The sequence below is a fragment of the Myotis lucifugus genome, unplaced genomic scaffold (assembly GCF_000147115.1).
Source record: "Myotis lucifugus unplaced genomic scaffold, Myoluc2.0 scaffold_189, whole genome shotgun sequence".
Lineage (NCBI taxonomy): Eukaryota > Metazoa > Chordata > Mammalia > Chiroptera > Vespertilionidae > Myotis > Myotis lucifugus.
In genome coordinates this window covers 1,123,848-1,136,171 of record NW_005871237.1, presented here as the reverse complement: position 1 = coordinate 1,136,171, position 12,324 = coordinate 1,123,848, and positions in this window count along the sequence as shown.

Sequence of the window (12,324 nt, the reverse complement as noted above, 5' to 3'; positions counted from 1 at the left end):
CAATACACATCACTCACACGAAAGCCATCCGAGTGGCCGGCCCTGGGCTCCAGCGGGAGGAGAGCCGGCGGCCACGCGGTTGGGCTACCTGGGCACACCTGCAGCAGGTGAGGCCCGGCTCCGGCCCGAGGGGGCAGGGCGCTCTGGCGCTGCCACCTTCACCTTCAAGCACGTGACTTAACTCCAACGGGGAGCAACTCCTACATCCTATTCAGGCGCTGGTTGGAAATAATGCCGGCAGCGTTCTCAACGCCAACCAGTAGGCAGAGGCGCCAACCAGTAGGCAGAGGCGGGGAGCTCCCTTCTCCACATCCCGGGGGCACAGTGCCCAGCCCTTCTCACCTTTCCGCCAGACTTGGGTGCCTTTCAAGGTGTTCTTAGCTAGATTCTGATAACCTTCCTGAAGCGCTGACATATACTTCAGATTTAATAGCGCTGTGAACTTTTTCCTCCAGCGATAAAGTACTGGGTTAAGGGCAACTAATTCCCTGGCACCAGACCTACCAGAAGGAGGATTTAATGCCCAGGAGATAACCACACTAATAATAAATTGATGTCGCTAATTTAGACAGTAAACAAACATTTACATGATATCCTGAGAGATGTATGTTTATGGTAGGCCTCAATAGAATGCGGAGGTACCCTTCCACTGCAGATATTTTCACAAATCTATATATATTAAAGCCTAAGCGACTGGCCGACTGGCTGACTGGCCGACCCACCCAGTAGCTATGACGCACACTGACCACCTGGGGGCAGACTCTCAATGCAGGAGGGGAAACCACAGGCATGGAAACATGGAACAGAATGATGAATCTCAGAGGGAAGGGGGCGGATGGGAAGAGATTAACCAATGATCTTATATGCATACTAGAGGCCTGGTGCACAGATGCACCAGTTGAGTCCCTCAACCTGGCCTGTGCTCTCTTGCAATCTGGGACCCCTCGGGGGATGTTGGAGAGCTAGTTTCGGCCCGATCCCCGCAGGCCAGGCTGAGGGACCCCACCAGTGCAAGAATCCGTGCACTGGGCCTCTAGTTTAATAATTGTCAGCTTCTTTGAGTGTGTTATTTGTGCCAGGCACTGTTTTGTTTTGTTTTTAAATGGAGTCCCAGGCACTATCTCACTTTAATACTATAAAGCAGGTAAGTACTATTTGTTTGAGTACAACTGACCACATAACATTATATTAGTTTCAAGTGTATAACAATCCTCCTCCTCCTGTAGAATAAAATCATAGTATGCAAATTGTCCCCTCCACCAGGAGTTTGTCTGGGAGTTCGACCAGGGGGCAGGGCTGGCTGGGGGAAGGGAGGGAGGCCCTGGCTGGTGGCAGCAGCAGGCAGCTAGGGGAAGGAAGGGAGTACCTGTCCAGTAGCCTCTAAGGACCCTACCAGTGCACAAATTTCGTGCACAGAGTCTCTAGTACAGTGATGGCGAACCTATGACCCGCGTGTCAGAGGTGACATGCAAACTCATTTTATTGGTTGATTTTTCTTTGTTAAGTGGCATTTAAATATATAAAATAAATATCAAAAATATAAGTCTTTGTTTTACTATGGTTGCAAATATCAAAAAATTTCTATATGTGACACAGCACCAGAGTTAAGTTAGGGTTTTTCAAAATGCTGACACGCCGAGCTCAAAAGGTTTGCCATCACTGCTCTAGTAATTCAATATTTGTATATATTGTGAAATAATCATCATCAAAATAAACATTATGCATAGCTACAAAGGTAAGTACTATTTTATCCTCACTTTTCAGATGAGGGAAGTGAGGCATGGAGCGTCTAAATAACTGCCCATTCACAAAGAATAAAGTGAACTTTTCTTAAAGCCAAAGTCTGGCTTTCATTATGGATGAACACATATTTCTTTATGGATGAATATATGTCCATCTCCTAATGCTATTAAATTGTTGCCATATTTCTAAAAGAAGCAACAGTGCACCTAGTGAACAGTGGTGATGCTTGATGTTTGATCAACACACTTTTTACTTTTCAAGGCACTTTCATAGTAGAGCCTTGCCCTACAGGTCCCTTGGCACTACCACCACAATACATGTAAACATAGAGTGAGAACAATAGGACCCTTTTTGAAATTGGAGTTAATAGAAGGAAAGTAGAAATTTTATAACTTTTCTCTTAGGTATCCATAATTTAAAATTATACTAGAACCTGGTTGTCATGGTTCAGTGGTTGAGCATCCACCTATAAACCACCTATGAGGGATCAAGGTCACAGGGCATAAGCCTAAGTTGCAGGCTCAATCCCCATTGCAGGGCATGCAGGAGGCAGCCAATCAATGGTTCTCTCTCATCATTGATGTTTCTACCTCTCTCCATCTCCCTTCCTCTCTGAAATCTTTTAAAATATATTTTTAAAAATTATACTAGAAATATTATTTTATGTTAAATTGTATCAACTACTATGTTATCTATTTAATTTTAAAATGTATGAAATAGAATGGGATTATTTATTTATAACTAGTGGCCTGGTGCACGAATTCATGCACATTGAAAGGAAATTAATTAGAAGAAATATTTTAATATCACTATTCACCCTTTCTCTATAATAGAAATGTCAACCAAATTCACGATCGACAATGACAGAAGGAAACACATGTGTGCAATTGGCGCCAGTGAGAGTTTTTATGTATTGAGCATGCAGGAGTCAACTTAGCCTTTTATAGATATAGAATAAACTTGCTTAATTACACCTGCTTTCTGATTTAGCTAAACTTTTCCCAGCCTAGAGAAACACCCCAACTTCTCTCTCAGGTAATTGTCAGCAACACAGTAGTAAATATCAATACAAAGCAGATTATAATTGTAGATCATGCAGGGAGAACAAAGGGTAAAATATTTAACTGCAGCAGTGTTTGACTATATTCTATGCCAGTGGTTCTCAACCTTCCTAATGCCGCGACCCTTTAATACAGTTCCTCATGTTGTGGTGACCCTCAACCATAAAATTATTTTCGTTGCTACTTCATAACTGTAATTTTGCTACTGTTATGAATCGTAATGTAAATATCTGATATGCAGGATGTATTTTCATTGTTACAAATTGAACATAATTAAAGCATAGTGATTAATCACAAAAACAATATGTAATTATATATGTGTTTTCCGATGATCTTAGGCAACCCCTGTGAAAGGGTCGTTCGACCCTCAAAGGGTCGCGACCCACAGGTTGACAACCGCTGTTCTATGTAGTGAGAAAACCTGAAGTCATTGTCAAGGTCCACCATTTCTTCTTTTCAGTCGGGTCAAGTTTCTAAGCTTTCTAAATCTTTGTTTTTCTGGCTAATGAAGAGAAAATAGGATTCTACCGAGTCTCCTATCTACCTACTCCATGACTTCTGTGAGGATCAAATGAGATGAGGCACGGGAAAACACTTCACAGACAATTGATTACAGTGTAAAGTGTTTTCACCTGGCTATAAAGCAAGTAGTGTTCCTGAGCTAAAGAAACTGCAAGGAGGCTAGTCGTTGCTAGAGAGAAGAAGCCGGGCGTTGCTATGTGACGTCATTACCTGGAGGGTCGGACACAGCATATTAGCCTTTTATATAGAGAGATTTTGTTTTGTTTTTTGAGGTTTTTTTTTTTTCTTTTTTTCTATTGTCTCTGGCATTGAATAAAGTCCTGAGAGCCTTCCTTCATCTGCTGAACTTTGTAAAAAGCAGGACTTTTATAAAGGGAAACACTGAAATTGGATTTCTTTTCTTAGTTGATTTCCCAGCCCTTTCTCTCTATCTCAACCCAGTTAGAGATGTGATAATTGCTAGTCTTCAACACTGTTCTAATCCAGGGTTTCTCTCTCAGGACCTATGGGTAAAGAAACTCATCATGAGCTAAAGGGGATGGTGACAAAGGCCAGGAAAAAAACAGCAGGTCAACATTTTTCAATTAATCAGAACTTCAAAGTTATTTACCATTCCCCATCATTACCAAATTACCTGAGGAGAGGAAATGGGCAAAGTAAGAACTCATAAGGAGGGGACTCTTCCCCCTCCCTACATGGGAGTCAGTTCTGTGGGACTCTTTCTCTCCCCACGTGGGAGTCTGTACTTGTTCTTCAATAAATCTCCACCTTTGCTATAAAAAAAAAACCAAACTAATAAGGAAGCAAAGTCAAGGTCTTTGCACTTGTTGGAATGATTTCCCCCCAAATAGCCATATGACTCTCCTCTCACTTGAGTTAGATCTCTGCTTAAATGCCTTCTCACTGGGTTTTCCTAACCACTCTGTGTGAAATCACAGCTCCCTCTCCTCCCTCTCAGTATTCCCTTCTTCCTCCTCTTTGTTCTCTTTTTTTCCCCCATTATACTTACCACTTCCCAACATACCATATCACCTACTGATTTATTTTGTTATCTTTCTTCTGCCAATGTCAGTCAATTTTGCCAAGAACTGGAAGGCAAACAAAAGATTTATTTGGAGGCCTTAGGAATTGCAAATCTAGAAGTCACAGATTTAAGTAGAAACCCAATGTGTTCTGAAGGGGAAAGAAAGAGGTAGAGTTTATAAAGACTGAAAAGGGGAGGTTTTCAAAAGGATTACATAAATTGCTTTGAAGGAGCTGTGACTGGGGCTGGCAAGCCAATTTACACATGCTATCCATGACTGTTTGCTTATGTCCATTTCTAGGGGAAAATTTTATTATTTAATAGAGTTTCGTGATGCAGAACCAGTTCCAGAAACCGTATCAGGATGTAGCCCTTTGGTTTAGCCCAGTTCAAAAGTTCAGTTGCACATGGAAGGAAGTGAGTTAGCTCAGCTTCCCAGAGACCGCCCAGCTCTATTTTACAGTGCTCTCTTGACAACATCAACTCCATTTTGCTGTTTTTCTTTCATGTTTACCTCTTTGGATTGAGATCTTTCCTGAGAAAGCATTGCTGATCAACCATTGGGAAGTATCATTGGTATGTCATTGGAAGAACAACATTGATCCCTCGTCTCCAGGAATGCTCATTCCTGATATGTCATTTTCCACGTAGAAGAGACAGTAGTCTCCTGAGTGTCCAGTAAGAGAGTTTATGGCCACCTCTGAGCAACAAGGAGGTTTGTCAGAAGTAGGGCTACGTCACATTCCTCAGATCAAAAGTTCCTTTGTAGAGGTGGTCTCAGTCGAATTTATTCATTTTAACATCTCTAGGCATTGTGCTACCATTATTGTGGTAGTGGCTGTTAGTTGTTGTTTGATGCACCTGGTCAGACACCTAATTAAGGCAGTGAACAGTATAATCACAAAAACCAATATGATTAAGTCCTGTAATGTAGAATGAAACCCTATTCCTCTAGGCAGCCAGCTAAATAAGTCTGTCCAATCCTAATTTATAGGGTACTGTTCTGTCTGTTCAAGGACCTTAACATTTTGTTTTAGAACCTCAAACTATTGTACCACTTTATCTAATTTGTTAACATAGAAAACATTCTTCCTAAAGGGCATAAGTATCACCTTGCTGGACACCTATCACATCTAGAGCCTTACAGTTGTGAAGTACACTTCCAGCCAGACTGTCAATTATTACTTGTTGTCCTTCAAGTTGTAGTAGCATTCAATATTTGTGCTACAAAAATAGTAAGATTTCTGATGATATTCTAATTCAGATACTCCATGCCTGAAAGGAAGCTCTAGTGAAGGCCTACCCAAAGCTTCATTTATTATGGAGTATCAGGTGGAAAGAGGACCGAAAAGACCATGCCCAAAATACCAATTCCATTTGGTCTGTTTTGGTCAAAGTTTATAGATTGTGGATAATGGCAGAGGAAGGGAGAATCTTCCTGGTGACAGTATTGGGTGCTGATATCACAATACCATATCTGCCTCACCATGGGGTTGACAAGGTGATACATTTGCATCCCACACAAGAAGAAACAAACAGCCAGTACCTTCAAGTGAAATCGTGTAATTAGGTCGTTCAACACAGACTTTGAGGGAAGTCCTACTTATGAAGGAGGGACTTCGTAGCCTTCATATGCTGGATGATCACAATAGTTGTCAACACAGAAGACATTCAAGTTATCATGAGAATGATTAAAAGAGCACCTGAGGTTTCTATATATTTGGGTTAGGATTAAAAGAGTTTGTTTCAAGTTTGCAGGCTGGAATTCCCTAAGAGATAGATTTTTATCCATTTTACATCAAATACCAGATTTTTTATCTAGGCCCCTAGTAGTATATGGGAGCAGGGCATTTGCAGGACTGAGTGGCATTATTCCTTGAATTTCCCAACATTAGAGAGGTAACATAAGAAGTAATATTGTAGTCACTTAAGGCCCATTGAGTTGTGAACTCATGGTCGTTTGCATCATACAAGAGTGTAGTCATACATTTTTAAAGGGACAAAACCTGAAAGTATGCCTGAACTGTTTATATTTTCAAAACAGATAGGCAAGTTATTGGTAAGAGTCCAGACTGTATTTATGGGCATTTCTTTGTGGGTTAGGGGAGCTTATGAATGGATCTGGACACAGGAAGGTCATTTGTTGCATCAATATTTTCTGAGGTTTGAGAATAAAGAAGAACTTTAAATCTGGAGTTATGTCCAGTTAGGTTTTGTAAGCTTTCAAGGTTCAAGGACCAAGCCACTAATTCTGGTTCATCATGAGTATGGTTAGCTCAGTTGCATATCCAACAGTCAGTTAAATTAGTACTGTTGGGTAATCACTGGATAGTGGGAGCAAAAGGGTGTTGAAAGGCAAATAGGGTAGTCATTGTAGTAAGCAGACATAAGAATCTGAGTGTGTTCACAAAGAAATCAGACTAACGAGCTAGGAAAAGGAAGAATGCTTTCTTAAGAGTTTTGTTCCGGCAAACCCTGGCCAGTGTAGCTCAATAGTTAGAGCGTCGACCCTTGGACTGAAAGGTCTCAGTTTGGATTCCTGGTCAAAGGCACATACCTGGGTTGCAGGTTCCATCTGCAGCACTGGTGGGAGTGAGTATGGGAGGCAACCCATTGATGTGTCTCTCTTACATTGATGTTTCTCTCCCTATTCCCTCCCTCTCTTTCACTCTCTAAAAATCAATGGAAAAAATATCCTCAGGTGAGGATTACCAAACAAAAAGAGTTTTGTTCAGGAAAAAAAAACACAGTTGTGATAGCGATATGATCAGTAAATGAAACAAAGGTGCTCAAAGGGAAGAACAAGTGCAAGGGTTGCTGTGTGGAATCATGTACGACTGACTGGCCTGGTCCGAGGTCTTGTGAGAGCCCTTGCATTAGGTGCCATCTGCTCCCATCCAGAATGAAAATTCTAGTGGTGGTCTTGGGTTGTTCAGAGATTTTCAGCTTAAGATCTTCAGTAGGCTGAGATGATCACTCAGGTGTGGGTATTTTTTAAATGAGAAACATGAATCTGTGAGTCAATACCTCTAAGTTTAGCAGCACATGGGTTAGTTAATAATATCTCATATGGCCCTTTCCATCGGGGCTGAAAGTCATCTTTATAGAGATGGTATTTCCAATACAGTGGGGCCTTGACTTACGAGTGTCCCAACTAACGAGTTTTTCGAGATACGAGCCGTCTCTCTCAGCCGATTTTTTGCTTTGAGTTGTGAGCTAAAATTCGGGTTACGAGCCAGCTTCAGTTACCCCACCGCTAGTTGGCGCAGCGAACGTCACAGTGAATGCCACAACATCAGCCCAGCATCATGTGTCTCACTCGTTCACTTTAAGATTTGACATATGAGTAATTTGAGTTACGAGCTCCGTCACGGAACGAATTAAACTCGTAAGTCAAGGCCCCACTGTAGATACAATTTCCAGGTTGGAGATTGTGGATTGTAGATCTTTGCCTCCCGGGAGCAAGCCATGGACAGATTGCTCTAGCAGTGTGAGTCGTAAGGGCCCTTATACATTCTTTACAATAAAGAACAGGTCTTCTTCAGCAGTGCAGATTCATATATTCCTTGCTCTAATCTCATAGGTCTCCAAGTAATAATTTCAAAAGGAGACAAACTATGCTTGCCAAAGGGAGCAGATCCTAGGTTGAGCAATACCAAGGGGAGAGCCTTAGACCGAGGCAGATTAAAGGACCCTATGAGCTTTGCCAATTAAGTTTTGATTACTCTTTAGTCTGTTCTACAAGATCAGAGAACTTGGGATGATAAGCACAACAGATATGTGAAGTCAGCCAGATCTTACAGACAGATTGAGTAATTTGTCCTGTGAAATTAGTTCCCTGGTCACTGTGGAGCTCTGAGGGGATTCCCTAAGTGGGGAAGATCATTTCTAGGAGTAATTTATTTACTGCTGAGGCTGTGGCTTTGCAGCATGAGAATGTTTCCACTCAAAGAGAAAACATACAAATCATTACTAACACGTATTTGTATTCTTGAGAAGGGGGCAACTGAATACAGTGCATTTGCCAGACCTCAAAGGGTCCTAAAGGCAAGGGAAAATGCCCCCTAGAGGTATGAATGGGCTTTCCAGGGCTGCCCTTTGGGAAGATTTGGTATTTTTGGTCTGCCTAGAAAGCTATCTATGGAAATGGCTTCCAGTAGTATTGTTTTCCCCATAAAATCATTTTCTCAGCATTGCAGTGAGTTAAGTCATGTACATATTGTAATCTGTGATGTTGTATGCAATTAGGGAGGAGTGGTCGTTCATTTGGACCTACCCATAAGTTTCTTTGAGAGTCAAATTTACAGCCTTGTTCTAACCATTTCTTTCTATTTTGTCAAACAGCTAAATGCTATGCTTCCATAATGTTATCTTTTACATCTCCAATTGCTTCAGCTGGTAGCTTAGGTGCTTTCATTGGGGGCTGAGTTTGGGTCATTGCTTAGTTTTGTAGTTTTTTTTCTAATTGACTGTGCAGATTTAAAAAGAGCCCCAAGTTGGCCAGTTTAACTGTAGATAGTCCTGGATAATTATGGTCCAGCAAAACAGAAATTTGCAAGATAGGGGCTCGTAATTTTGGTATATACATACAGCTGGAGTTCTAGCAGGTGGCTCTTTCTAAGCTATTCCCTTAGAAAGTGAACTTCTCATTTTTCAAGAGTAATTTTTCACCAGACAGGTGTTTTAAGTGCCATAGATAAAAATCCAGCAACAGAGGACACCCAAACAGAAACTGAACCTCAACCAAGCAGGTGGTTCAAGTCTAGGAGGACTTACCACAACTAGATGGACTTTCACACTAGTAAAGTATACTCCTGAAGGCAGGAATTTTTGTCTGTTTTGTTCACTGATGTTTGCCCACCACCTAGAACAGTCCCTATCACATTATAGGTACTCAATAAATATTTGTTGAATTAATTAAATGAAAACTAGAGATAAGACCAACCAATTACCCACCTTCTTAAGAAAAGTGAGTTCCATTAAATAGAATCCTGGAGGTAGCAAAGAGAAGCCCATTTTTGTACGCTACATTACTACTGCGTGGTGCCTGGAAGGATCTAAGAGAGAACCATTGGCCCAGCCAGTGTTGCTCAATGGTTGAGCATCAACCTATGAACCAGGAAGTCATGGTTTGATTCCTGGTCAGGGCACATGCCTGGGTAGTGAGCTCAATCCCCAGTAGAGGGCGTGCAGGATGCAGCCAGTCAATGATTCTCTCATCATTGATGTTTCTATCTCTCTCTTCTTCTCCCTTCCTCTCTGAAATCAATAACATTATATTTTAAACAGAGAGAGAGAACTGTTGGTCTAACAATTATGATTTTGAACTGATCATGACTAAAGAAAATAGCTAAAATTAAATTTACTATGGTTAGTTATGCTACTGACAATAATTAGTGTTTCAATTTGTTTGAAACTTTAGTTTTAATATTTAAATAATTATACTACTTATTTTATACCAAATATAAGGTCCGACATTGCATTATATTTACAAGGAGCTAAGAAGCATCTATCTCAAAGTCAAGTACAATTTAATATAGTCTATCAAGTGCAATCTATATAAATCTAGTGTACAAGCTAAATGAGGGTGAACATTTAAATGATTTCCAAGCCTGTATCAGGGTCTTGTCAATAACCTTCTGACACCTATTATTTGAAACTACCTTAACAAGATTCAAAATTTTTGATAATTTGATAATTTTTTTTCAGCATGTGCAGACACAGACAAAGACTAAATTGCTATAATGAAAGCTTTGATTATTCTTGGAATGGCTGATTTGTAAAATCTGGCAGTTAACCTTTTACTTTAATCCTTCAGGGATTACTCATTTCGGAGTCACATGAGAAATGCAAAAGGTCATTGCTGTGTTTCAGCTTCTCCACATGGAAGCTCACTTTTGCTCTTTAAGTCTGCTGATTACAATTTTTTACATGCTTGGAATACAATGAAACCTATTTTCAGTTTAATAACTATACATGAACAAGACTCCTATTTTTTCCATTCAAAAAGTTGGAACAAGAAGGAAAAACAGGATTTTAGTATTTGTAAAAGCTATCAAGCTTTAGACAGACCTTAGGAAATGCATAGTAATACATAATAGATGGTCAATAAGTAAGAACTATTAATGTTGAATGATATTTAAGTCATAACATTTCAGTGCTTAGAGGAACTTTGGAGACCTAATCTGACTGATGCTTAATTAATATTTAAATATCACACTAGATTTCAAAATAACAGAACAACCTTTCCTTTGCAATAATAAAATATTGTGATTGCTTGACCCTGGCCTGGTGGCTGAACTGGTTATAGCATCGTCCTGATACACCAAGGTTGCGGGTTTGAACTCTGGTCAGGGAACATACAAGCAACCAATGAGTGCATAAATAAGTGGAAAAACAAATCAATGTTTCTTTTTCCCTTTCTCTCTCTCTCTCTCAAATCAATAAATGAAAAAAAATTTTAAGTTGTGATTACTCCATGTATACCAGCTGGGAACCAAAATTCTGATCTCTCACCTGTACTCAGTGACATTTTTTGAGAGTGAGGTGCCTTTATGCCAGCACTTAGGTAGCCACTGACAAAGGCTGGCTAACAACTGACTAAGCTATTTTGTCTAATTCGTTGTTTAGTGCCACTTCCATGGTGAGTGATTTCTGCTGAGTATAAATATGTCATACAAAGATCTTCACAAAGGGCCCTGCAGATTATGTAGCCAGCCCTGCCTGCTACTGAGCACTTTTTACCTCCAGCACCACTCAAAGCTGACACTCTGTACAATAGTCCCCCCTTATAAGGGGGTGGGAGACATGTTCCAAGACCCCCAGTGGATGTCTGACACTGAGGATAATACTGAGCCCTATATATACTATGTTTTTTTCTTATAGATACATATCTTTTCACTTAAAGGAGGCACTTTACGGCTTCTCTTTGGCATGTCCAAATTGCCAGCATCACTACGCTTGTGCTTTAGAGTCATTATTAAGTAAAATAAGGGTTACTTGAACACAAGCACTGCAAAACCTGAACAGTAGATCTGATCACCTAGACCCGTGGTTGGCAAACTTTGGCTCGCGAGCCACATGCGGCTGTTTGGCCCCTTCAGTATGGCTCTTCCTAGACCACTGGTCTAGGTCAGTGGTCAGCAAACTCATTAGTCAACAGAGCCAAATATCAACAGTACAGCGATTGAAATTTCTTTTGAGAGCCAAATTTTTTAAACTTAAACTATATAGGTAGGTACATTGTTATTAACTTAATTAGGGTACTCCTAAGGCTTAGGAAGAGCCACACTCAAGGGGCCAAAGAGCCGCATGTGGCTCGTGAGCCGCAGTTTGCCGACCACGGACCTAGATGGCTACTAAGTGACGAACTGGTGGGTGTGCTGGACAAAGGGATGCCCACCCGTGTGGGAGAGAGAGGAACTGGTGCAAGATTTCATCAAGCTACTCAGAATGGCGCACAATTTAAAACTTACAAATTGTCTATTTCTGGAATTCTCCATTTATTTTTTATTTTTTTTATTTTTTAATATTTTATTGATTTTCTACAGAGAGGAAGGGAGAGAGATAGAGAGTTAGAAACATCGATGAGAGACAAACATCGATCAGCTGCCTCCTGCACATCTCCTGATGTGCCCGCAACCCAGGTACATGCCCTTGACCGGAATCGAACCTGGGACCTTTCAGTCCGCAGGCCGACGCTCTATCCACTGAGCCAAACCGGTTTCGGCTGGAATTCTCCATTTAATATTTCCTGACCATGGTTGACAGTGGGTAACTGAAACGGCAGAAAGTAAAACTGCAGAAAAGGGGGAACTAGTCTATTATGGGCTGGGGCGGAATTCCTAGGTAGGATGGATTGCATACAAAAGACAAAAGAAGTCTACCAAACATTGCTTCTTCTCTGTAATAAGAGATGCAACATGTACCAGTTTGTTTTTACTCTGGAGGCCATGTCCTGGCACATCCCTGGGC